Raw genomic sequence first — 9,828 nt, 5'->3', positions numbered from 1 at the left:
GTTAAGTAACTTGCCCCAGATTCAGATCTAGAAAGTAGAAGAACTGGAATTCAAACTCAATAGTTCCAGTATTCAAGAGCTTAGCTGCTACAATAAACATGAATTTACTTTTCCTCACAAATGTGTATGGATGTATAGATATACATTTTTTAAGGCTAGTCACATGCATGCTGAGGCTTGATACATTTAAATAAATGCATAGCACCTGAAGTTGAATTTCATTCTCTTGGTTGCTGGAGAATAGTCATTATAACTATTTGCTAAAATATAATTGGAGAAAGAAGAACCTTGTAGTAGGAGAAAGAAGACTCTTCAAAGCCCTCCTACTGTTTGGTGCCACCTGACTCAGGACAGAAATGCTCTCAGATTACTCCTTGGAGCCTAAAAATCAGATTAATTTCAGAGGAACATGCTGTACAGTGATAAAAATACACATTTGAAATCCTCAAACTCCATGCTCACACCCCATCCAAGAAATAATTCTGAAACCTCTCTCGTCTTCTAGCCTCTTCTCAAACATTTCTAGAATGAAAAGCTCACCCCTCTGAGAGGCAGCATGTTCTCTCACAGAGCCTCCCACATCATAATTAAAGTTTCCCCACGTGAACCTGAAATCTCACAGTGCAAGCTCTGCACTCAGGAACTGCACAGAAAAGCACAGATTCTAAAGCTGATGAGGTTACTATTTTGCATGGTTCCCTCCTTCTGAATTCTACCTTTCTCTTTGTGTTCCAACTCCAGTTACCCTGGGAGATAACACAGGTGACACTAATATTTGAAAGTAATAAGTTCCAATGGAAAACATTTCCCTCTATGGTGCTTTGGTGCTCTGATAGTCTGGGGTCATCGTGTGCTCTTAAATGTTAAGTGTTTAACTAGTGCGGCTGAAAGCTAGTGCTGAGTACTGTGCCAACAATGCTGCAAAGGTGCAGGAATGGACAAATACTGCTATAAAATGAATCAGGCCGTAGGTATGTAATATACCAGGGTTCCAGTTCTTCAACCATCTGACCCCAAACAATCAGACCCAGACCCTGGCCTCCAGCGCCTGTACCTTTAAGACCACTGGAGGCATCGGGAACCTTCAGAACTTGCCTGGACCTAAACTTGGCTGCAGCTTCTCAGCGTGTTCCAGCTTCCACCATGGATTTGCCACAAACTGTGGGTTCTGGCTCTGCTCACATTTGGCAGCTCCCGATATACTAACCCTGGTCACATTTGCTGACCGGAATTTTGCCTTCTGGACTAGGTTTTCACTGGTTGCCTACAGTTGCCTATTTATGTCATCATTATTTCAACCTCAGGAATGACAAGGTTCACGACCCTGAAGGCTTCACCAGGCAGATGGAATGAAGCCAAACCACTTCTCCCACCTCATTTGCCACGACTCCCGGGTGTGGCTCCCCTATCCAGCCTTACGGCCTCACCTGCTCACGGTCCTCGCCTTTGTCAACACCATCGCCTTGCCCCAGAGTCCCTTTCCCTCTACTCCCCAGTTCAAATCCTAGCACAGGGTTAAAAATTCAGGCTCTGGAATCAGATTGCCTGGGTTTGGGTCCAGTTTTTCTACTTATTAACTACGTGGCCTTGGGCAACTGTGACAACTGTCGATACTTAGGTTTTTTCATGTGTAAATTGAGAATAGCAGCAGTGTTCACCTGTGGAGGAACCTTACCTGCCCATCCAACACCCAGGTCCTTCCTCCTCCTGCAGCTCTGTTTTTAAGCTGCTCTGTGCTTAGATTAACAAACAAAAACCAAAAAAAAAAAAAAAAAAGCCTCCATTTCTCAGCCAATCCTGCCACTGGGGTGTCTATATGACACAGTTCTAACCAATGGGATGAAGGGGGAGTCTGAAGTCGGCTGGGGATCCCTAGGGAAGTTTTTCTTTCCATTTATTAGCATTTGTTGCTTGCTCTATCTTTTTGCTGGAATGTCAATGCACAGCCTGGAGTGGACAGGCCCATGGGGATAACCACACCCAGAGCCTGGTGAAGCAGGAAGCTAGAAGGAGCTGGAACCTCAAGCCCCTGTACCAGCCCAGACTGCCTACTCCTGGGCTTCTCATATGTGAGGAAAAATAAGTCTCCACTTGATTATGCCACTATGGCCAGTTTTCTGTTACCTAACAGCTTTGTAAAAAGAACAAATGACACATAGCCTTCTGTCTTTCTTATCAAATGATACAATATTTTAACAAGCTACCCTCACCCCAGGAATTGGATTATGAATGACCTAAGGCTGGGAGAGAAAATGGACTGTCCACAGTGACTTCTTCATATCTTGCCTCTTCTTCATGTGCCTAGGTTGGCTTGCATTGCCCTGGAAGGTGAAACATCCCTGCCCCCTCCATCCTGGGACTGACGCAGGAAATGGTGGGCCAGGAAATCCTTCCCTCCTTGGATCCTTCTCAGCACTGTTTTGACACCTTCCTCTCTTGGTGCTAAAATCACATTTTGCCTCTACTCCAGCTATCTGTGTATCTGTCATCAGCCTTCCAGATTATGAACTCCTAAGGGCCGAGAGTGTGTCTTACTCAGTTTGTATCCTCTGCGGACACCATCCCAACCCCTGACACATAAAAGTTCCTCAGTAAGTATCTACTGTGTTTCATATGAAGCTAAGCTGCTTTGAAACTGGCCAGTAAAAAGGACCAGAAATAATTAGTCAGAGACCTGGTTTCCTGTCACTTTTTCATTGTGTGCAATTTGCTTTCTTTATAGCTCTGCTCTCCTAAATAAGATTTCTCTCCCCTATTATCCAGAAGAAGTATTTTTTTAAGTATGTCAAAATCCCCGGGATTCCCAAGAGGGGAAGAAACTCTGTTTGTAGTATCTTGGTCTCTGTTCTTAGGATGTGTTTTATCTTCATTCAACAAACATTTATTGAGTATCCCAAGAGCTAACCATGTTCTTATGCACTGGATATACCAGCAAGCAAAAAAGAAAAAAAGTAGAAGAAAACCCATTCCTACCTTAATGGAGCTTATAGTCAAGTGCTAAGTAGCAGAGAGTATAAAATGGGGAAAGAAGCTGGTTCATAGGGTTGGCCAAGGCTTTCCTGAGGAAGTAGCAACAGAGCTGCAGTTCGAATGAGGTGTAGGAGAGAAGCAGAGGGAACTGAGGAAGACAAAAGAGCAAGTGCAAAGACCTCCGATGGAAGGAACTGAACCTGGGTAGTTGGAGCAGAGGGTAAGTGATGAAACAGGAGACGTGCACAGGCACCAGGCTGTGTAGACCTGTGGGAGTTTGTGTGTAACATGATCAGATTTAGATGTTCAAAGATCACTTTAGTGCACAGTGATTGGAAGGCAGCAAGAGGGGAAGTGTGCAGCCTAGACAGTCCAGAAAAGCCTCTCCAAAGCCCGATCTCTGCCTTTTCAACCATCAGCCCCCTTCTTGCAGGGCCCTAAGAGCTCAACTAAGAGCTTGGATGGGCCATTGATACACTTGGCCAGAAAATTTGGAAGTGGAAGAAGGGCCAAACTCAACTGAAAGCGTCATTGTAAGGTTGTTGTCAGACACATCTACCCTCTTAGCTTTCAAGAGAGACTTAAAACAAGACACTTAAGACACATGCCTTTCCACCTTGGTGACCATAATTACTTACTATGTGTGGTTTGTTGATTTGAGAAAAGGAAGAGTTTCTTTTTTTTTTCCCTAAAGTAATGCAGTTTAGGGTCACTGTGAAAAGCAAAGAATTGACTGATAAAAGGAGTCAAGAGTCTTAGGAAGATTCTGTGTTTGTGTCCGGGAAAGAAGTTTAAATGAAGGAATTTGTGAGTTGGTGTGACAACCTGGGGGAAAACAGATATATAACTGGCTTTCTGGCAGGTTCTCAGCAGGCTCCCATCTCCCTGGGTTTCAACTGGCAGAGCCCAGAGACAGCCCCTCAGACTCCAGGCCAGGTAATCATGTATTTTGATAAAAGTAAACAGAGCATTCGTTGGATCTGAAGACTTCAGTCAAAATCCTATTTGCATTTCCTCTGAGAAAAGCCTGGAGTTTTCTTTTTTTGATCTTAGTCCAAGGCCAAAGTTTTCTGGAAAGTCTGAGAAGAAATTTACGCCTAGCAGTTAGAAGCCTATGGGAAAAGAAAACAGTACGTTCCTTTTTTTCCTGAAGAAAACTCCAGCCAACAGCCTTGCAATCAATTTCTCTGGCATTCCTAAGCCCTTGGAGAATGCACATTGGCCGTTTTGTACCTCCACACAAAATATCATTTATTCCAATACTGATACCACAAGAGTTGTGTCTATATACAATGGTAAATGTTGCTTAGCAACAAAACTGGCTGTATTCTTTCATTCACTTATTTGTTTATAAATAATTGAGCATCACTTAAGCAAGCACACTCTGCTAGATGTTGGGGATTGCAGTGCTATGTCCAGCATCTTTGATTTCACTAGGGTGCCACCAGGGCAAACGTCTCATGAGCTCTGAGACCTGAGTCCCTAGGAGTGGAGGCCATGACCTTGGTCTGAGCAATCACGTTAGAATTCCCATCTTGCAAACTCCTGCAAAATATGTGCTGTGGGTCACAAAAATGTGAATATACTTAACACTACTGAACTGTACATTTTTAAATGGTTAAAATGGTAAATTTTGTATTGTATGTTTTTACCCAATAATGTGCTCACAGTCACATAGCTAGTTAGTGGGAGAGGGGACTCCAAAGTCCCTGCCCTTAATCACTTCACTGTACTATGATTCAGACACCACTCACATGTCACCTCCTCAAAGAGGCTTTTGCTTTACGTGCTTCTAAAATTGTTGTCAAACAGGCACATGTAAAGATGCTCAACATCACTAATTACTAGAGAAACACAAATCAAAACTACAATGAGGTACTACTTCACACCGGTCAGAATGGCCATCATTGAATAATCTACAGTGGGATAAATTGGGAGATTGGGATTGTCATATATACATTACTTATAAGAAAAAAAAATCAAATTGTACACTTTAAATATATGCAGTTTATTGTACGTCAATTATATCTCAATAAAAGTTCTTTTAAAAAATCTACAAATAACAAGTGCTGGAGAGGATGTGGAGAAAAGGGAACCCCCTACACTGTTGATAGGAATGTAAATTGGTGCAGCTGCTATGGAGAACAGTATGGCGATTCCTCATAAAACTAGAAACAGAGCTACGATATGATCCAGTAGTCCCATTCCTGGGGATGTATCCAGACAAAACTATAATTCAAAAAGATACCTACACCCCTATGCTCATAGCAGCACTATTTACAACAGCCAAGACATGGGAACATCGTAAACACCCATCAGCAGATGAATGGATAAAGAAGATGTGGTACCTATATACAATGGAATATTAGCCATCAAAAAAGAACAAAATAAAGCCATTTGCAGCAACACGGACGGACCTAGAGATTATCATACTAAGTGAAGGAAGTCAAAGAAGGAAAAATACCATATGATATCACTTATATGTGGAATCTAAAATATGACACAAGTGAATTTATCTACAAAATAGAAACAGACTTACAAACATAGAGAACAGACTTGTGGTTGCCAGAGGGGCGGGGGGGGGGCGGGACAGATGGAGTGCGAGTTTGGGGTTAGCAAATGCAAACTATTATATAGAGAATGGATAAACAACAAGATCCTACTGTACAGCCCACAGGGAACTATATCTAATATTCTGTGATAAACCATAATGGAAAAAATATTTAAAAGAATATATATGTATATATGTATATATGTATATATATATCTGAATCAATTTCTGCTGTATAGCAGAAATTAACACAACATTGTAAATCAACTATATGTCAATAAAATAAATTTTAAAAATAAATAAACTTAAATATGTACAAAAAATAAATAAATAAAATAGTTGTCCAGTTACCCCGTCACCCCATATTACTTTAATCCATGGGATAGGTCATACTATATTTGGATTTTTTTTAGGTACTTATTTATGTATTTGTTTATTATCTGTCTGTCCACTAAAATCAGGGATCATGGCTATCTTATTTATTTCTGTAGGCTCATTACCTAGGAAAGTGGCTGGCACATAGCAAACACTCAATAAATATTTCTTAATTAATATTACTAAATTGCATCATTATACAAGGCAATATAGCAAATATATTAAAAGCACATATTTTGAATCCAAATCTATGTTTGGGTTCCATCCCTTCCACATTGCTATTGGCAAGATGACCATTTAGTCTCTTTGTCTCCATTTCTACATCCTGAAAAAGGGAATAGAAACTATCTCACAAGATTGACATGAGAATTATGTAATGTCTTACCTTACATAAGTGTTTGATATGTGTTAGCTATTAATATTACAGGAAATTAAAAAGAACAAATGACATATAGCCTAATTATAACTCCTTCAAATTGACTTCTATTGTTTGCCTAAAGTCTTGCACTCACACATTGTTGTAATTCATATGCACATAAGAAAACTAATTTTTAATTGAGAACTTACTATGTACCAGTTACCATTTTAAGCACTTTCATATCTATTGACTTAATCTCTATTGGTCATATGAGAAAGCTACTATTACTATACCCATTTTACAGATGAGAAAAATTGAAGCGTAGAGGGGTTGAGTAATTTGCCCAAAGTTATACAACTAGTAAGTTGGTTCAAACTTCACAGTTGTGCTCTATAGACTTTGTTCTTAACCATTACTATCATTGGCCTTTTCCTATTTTAATTAACTTTTAAAAAAATCTAACATTAATTCATGCCATTATTTTCATATATCAAAAAAGTCAACATGATTGTCACCTCTTAAAAATAGATTATCTAATTATAGATAATTATAATCTAATTATCTAATTATAATTACAAACAGAATGCAGGTTTTTAATCAGTTGGTGGGTATAAATTATTTTAGTTGACCTTCAAAAAAATTCTGTAAGCTCAGTATTATTAGCCTCACTTTATAGCTGTAGGGACTCCAGGGCATAAGTCTCAATGATTCTCCCAACATTACACAGCAAGTATGAGCCAGGTCTTCCACATCCAATTCTAATACTTCCATTCCTTTTGTAAGAGCAGCTAACTGTCCACATTAATGGAATATTACATGTTTAATATGACATTTCCTGTTCAGTTTTGAATTAACAACTGGTGGTTGGAATTTGACATTTGAGGCATAAGTATTTCTTACACCAACTCTAAAAATCCTCTCAACCTAAATCAAGATCAAGCAGTGGCATTCTACAAAATCAAAGTTTTCTCCTTTTGGTTTCTGGATGGAGGTAAAAAGTTTGACCAATTTGAAACCATAATGGCCTTCAGAGTGACATGGTGGGAGAAATCCTATGAGGGTAATGGATCAATAAGAAACCCAGAATTATGGCTTTGCCTACAAAGTAAAGAAAGTTAAAATGTAGGACAGTCACTAGAGTAAAGGCCAATCAATGCCATGAAAATGAGAGAGAAGCAGAAGTGAATGTTTGGATCTTTCTGAGACCTTCTTAAAGGCAACAGTGATTCATTCAGACTTTGGGTTTATAAACCCAGCCCAGAGTTGGGCCCCCAGAAGCCTGTTCCATGGGATTAAAGCTGACTTCCTAGAGGGAAAAGGACCAAGGGCAGCAAGAAAAAAATGCCCATTGAGAGTGGGACTGGGGCAAGCAGCTAAGCAGACCCCAGTGATCCCTTCCTCCTCGTTCTCATGTCCTTGTGTAATTACCTCTCCTTGAGTGCAGGTGGGCCAGGGATAAAACATGGCAAAAGTGATGGGATGTTACCTCCAATATTAGGCTATGAAAAGACTCTGGTTTGCATCTTTCTACTCTCTCTCATTGGCTTGCTGGTTCTGAGGGAAGCCAGCTGCTCTGCTTTGAGCTTTCCTATGGAAAAGTCCATGTGGCAAGAAACTGAGGGAGACCCTCAGAGCAACGGCCAGCAAAGAAATGAGTCCTGCCAACAACTGCATGAGCCAGCTTGGGACCATGTCCTCCGCCCATTGAACTTTCAGATGAGGCTGCAGCCCCAGCTGCCACTTTGCCTGCAACCTTGTGACAGACCTTGAGGCACAGGTATTCACATAAGCTGTTCCCAGATTCCTGACTCCAGAAAACTGAGAAATAATAAATTTCTGTTTAAGTCACTAAGCTTTGGGGTCATCTGTTATATAGCAATAGATTTCTAATACAGAAACTGTGCCAAAAGCAATGGCCCCATTATCTAAGACTCATTCATTTCTTCATTCACTTAGCACCTATTTATTGAGCATTACTAAGGTAAAATCATATTAGGGACAAGGATAATTCCCTGTCGTCAAGGAGCTACATTCTAGACATGTCTACAAACATCTAGGAAAGGTGACAGCAGTACTGAAGGTCCAGTCCAGGAAGGCATTCCAAAAAAAGTGAGCTAGGTTCCTGGCCAGACCACGCTGGACAGACAGTATTCAACTGGCAGGAGGAGATGGGGATAAGAAAAGCCAGAGAGTGAAGTGGATGGTGGCAGGTGGGTAGGAGGTCTCGATGACTGAGAGTCTACAAGTTAGTGGAAAAAGCATGAGGAAAAGCCACAGGGGAGAAAGAATGAGGTTCATTCAGGATTTCCTTTCTGGCCAGTCACCACCAGTATCAGGGACTCTGAAGAAAGAAGCCATCCTCTGCCTGGTCCTAACACTGTATGCACAATTTGTTGATCTTACCAAACACGGGGGCAGGGAGTGAAATTTCCTCCCTTCGGTGTATTGTACTATCTCTGAGGTCATTGCTATACTGTTGCATTGTTCCTAAGCTTGAGTGAACCATTCATCATTGAAAACGACTAGAGGAAAACAAAATGCACAAAAGGCATTTTCAGCTGCAGCATCCTGAGGATTTATGTCTCATCACTGGGACTCTGGAAATTTAGCTAAAATGATGCATATGTCTCACAAAATGTGGAAGAGAGAAATTTCTTAGTCATGAATTCAAGCCTCTAATAAACATGATTTAATGATGATTGTCCTAGGATTTTGAATTCCTATTATATGACAATTGCACATCTATATTATCATCATTAGACCTTTCTTTGGCTCTTTTTGGAGTCTTTGGGAAAGCCTTACAAGGTTTGCTCTAACAATATTATTTCACAAATTATTTGAGGAGAAGACATAGGATACTCTCAAACTTCCGTTAATGTTGTTTTCATCACTGGTGTTAATTTTTGTTTGTTTTTTGTTGTTGTTGTTGTTGTTGTTTTGGCACACGGGCTTAGTTGCTCCGTGGCATGTGGGATCTTCCTGGAGCAGGGATCGAACCTGTGTCCCCTGCATTGGCAGGCGGATTCTTAACCACTGCGCCACCTAGGAAGCCCCACTGGTGTTAATTTTTAATTGCTTGAGTTATTTAGGTTAGACACTTCTATGATGGGAGTTGTTACATGCTGAACTGTGCAACCCCAAAATTCATATATTGAAGTCCTAACCTCCGGTACCACAGAATACGGCTGTGTCAGAAGACAGGGCCTTTAAAGGGGTAGTTAAAGTAAAATGAAGTGATGTGGCTGATGGGTACTAATTCAATATGACTGCTGTCCTTATAAGAAGAGGAGATTATGACACATGCACACAGAGGAAAGACCATGTGAAGACGCAGGAAGAAAACCACCATAGCCAAAGGCAATGACCCTCAGAAGAAACCAACCCTGCCAATACCTTGATCTCAGACTTCTAGCTTCCAGAATTGTGGGAAAATAAATTTCTATTGTGTAAGGCACCCAGCCTGTGTGCTACGTCGTTATGGAAGCCCTAGCAAACTAATACAGAAGTCTTTATAGTTTCACAAAAGGAATAAAGAGAATTCTCTCAAAACTTTTAAATCATCCTTTCACAGTAA

The sequence above is a fragment of the Hippopotamus amphibius genome, chromosome 15 (genome assembly GCF_030028045.1).
Source record: "Hippopotamus amphibius kiboko isolate mHipAmp2 chromosome 15, mHipAmp2.hap2, whole genome shotgun sequence".
NCBI classification, from domain to species: Eukaryota; Metazoa; Chordata; class Mammalia; order Artiodactyla; family Hippopotamidae; genus Hippopotamus; species Hippopotamus amphibius.
The sequence above is the reverse complement of the archived record's forward strand: the minus strand, read 5'-3'. Positions refer to the sequence as shown.